Here is a 2432-nt window from a genome sequence, read left to right as displayed (position 1 = left end):
ATGCTTGGAAAGTATTCACTTGTTCATTTGTTCCCCTACATTCACCTTGGTCATGTCCCAAAGTTCCACAATTCTCACATATCCCACTTGGGATTGATGAAGATGCCGTCATGGCATTAACATGATGCTTTAGTGATTTTGAGGATTCTTCAAGTCTAGCCATAGCTTTTTCAAACTTCAAATTGATGGTATCAATGTGAGCACTAAGTTGAGCGCCTAATTGAGTAATGGAGTCCACTTCATGCTTTCCTCCTCTAGTAGCCTTGTGAGGTCTACTATATTGTGAGTTATGGACCGCCATTTCCTCAATTTTGTTCAAAGTTTGATTGTCATCAACTTCGGTGAACATTCCATTTGATCCCATGTTGAGAATGTTCCTTGAATCTTCATAAAGACCGTTCCAAAATTGTTGTACCAAGAACCACTCGCTAAGTCCATGGTGAGGACATGAGCGACAAATTCCTTTAAATCGCTCCCAAGCTTCATACAAAGATTCTTCATCCCTTTGCTTAAAGCCCGTGATTTGAGCTCTTAGCATGTTAGTCTTTTCCGGTGGATAGAACTTTTTGTAGAAAGCTAGAGCCAACTTTTTCCAAGAATCAATTCCGAGAGTAGCCTTATCAAGGCCTTTCAACCATTGTTTCGCGGTGCCAATTAGAGAAAAGGGGAATAAGACCCATCGAATTTGGTCTTGAGTTACACCGGTTTGAGATATCGCATCACAATAGTCACAAAAAGTCTCCATATGAGAATGAGGGTCTTCACTAGGCATTCCCCCAAATTGGCTTCTTTCGACTAATTGGATAAATGCGGATTTGGCAATAAAATTTCCGGTTAGATGTTGTGGTGTGGGAGTACCATTGGGTAGGTTCTCCTCGGTGGGTACGGAATGTGATGAAAACTTAGGCATTGTGGGTTGATTTTGTGTTGGATTTTGTGTTGGGTTCTCCTCACGTTCTCTTGCAAAAGGGTTGATGAACTCAATAGTATTTGGTTGAATATCTACAACCTCACCAATACCTCTCAAAGTTCTCCTAGCAAGTCTTCTATTGGTTGTCAAAGTTATTTCAATTTCGTGATCAAAGGGTAACAAGTCACCTTGTGACCTTCTAGACATGCAAAATATCAAACAACTCAAAAACAATTAGAACAAACCTTGAGGATTTTTACTTCCCCAAGGCGAAGAAAGACACAACTAATAACAATATAAGAAAATCTAAATCAAGTTAACACCGTCCCCGGCAACGGCGCCATTTTTGGTCGGACTATATTTTTCGGTTACTTGTCGTTAGGATCACCTAGACCAAAACACAATTTATAACTTCACAAACAACTCTACAATTAGTAAAGAGGCAAGTAAAGGTCGGATCCCAAGGGACGGGAATTGAGATGAGATTTCTATTGCAACTAGTGGTGTCTTAAGGGGTGTCACAATTGGGGTTTGATGTAGAAGATCACTGAACTAAATAGCAATGAAAGTAAACAAGCAAGATGAATTAAAAGGGATGTAAACAATTGATAAAAGGCACTAGGGTGTCATGGGTTCATAGGGGATTCATGGGAATTGATCATACAAACATATTCTCAAGTTATAAGCAAGCAATATTGTTGTGATGGATCGAGTTGGTTTATATCTTATAATCCTAGGAAAGTTTGGGTCCCGGAGCCGAATCGATTAGATTGTACAACACCTACAAGTCGACTTAGTCTTCCCTACTCAACAACATGCATGGTCTAATGAGACTCGAGTTGGTTTATGTCTTACAAGTCTCATTGAAAAGATTGATGATGGGTAAAAAATGCAAGGATTCATAGGCTCGCATTTCATCAAACATAACTTGTGCATAAGTTGAGATCACAACAAGTAAGCAAATAAACTATGAAAGCATATTAATTTAAGCATGAATCATCCCCCATGTTGGTTTCCCCTAATTACCCATTAACCCTAGCTAAGGAAACTACTCACTCATTATCATGTTGAACATGCTAGCAAGGTTGTCAATCATACCAACAAAGTAAAACATGATGAATAAATAAAAGTGATTAACAATAATTAAAGAGAGATTAAGAGAATTATACCTACTAATGATTCCAATAATAAAGCAAAGAATAAAAGAAGTACTTGATGCTTGATAGAGAGGTTGTCAATCTCCCAATAATAACCCAAATAATCTTCAATTACCCAAAATAAAGGATGAACAAGAGAGAGATTAAGGAAATAAAACTTGTATTAAAACTTGATTAAATGTTGATTACAAGATTAAAGAGAGATTTGATTGATATTAACTACACTAAAGATTGCTAAGAAGAACATGCCCTTCTAATTAGACTAATGGGGTATTTATAGTGGGGATTAGGTGCATGAATTAGGGTTAACTAAGGTCTTAAATGACGATTAAGTCCCTTGTTGAGGAAACGCCGATCTTTTTGGA

At 37.6% G+C, this 2432-nt stretch overlaps 1 non-coding gene across 1 annotated transcript; it reads left to right on the top strand.

Moving 5' to 3' along the window:
• Positions 1-431: 431 nt before the first annotated feature.
• On the top strand, positions 432-538 carry LOC141624453 (small nucleolar RNA R71). Its single transcript, XR_012534259.1, has one exon. It is a non-coding gene; the product is annotated as a small nucleolar RNA R71 (small nucleolar RNA).
• The last annotated feature ends 1894 nt before the right edge of the window (positions 539-2432 follow it).

This window comes from Silene latifolia, chromosome X (assembly GCF_048544455.1).
Source record: "Silene latifolia isolate original U9 population chromosome X, ASM4854445v1, whole genome shotgun sequence".
NCBI lineage: Eukaryota > Viridiplantae > Streptophyta > Magnoliopsida > Caryophyllales > Caryophyllaceae > Silene > Silene latifolia.
The sequence above is the reverse complement of the archived record's forward strand: the minus strand, read 5'-3'. Positions and strand labels throughout refer to the sequence as shown.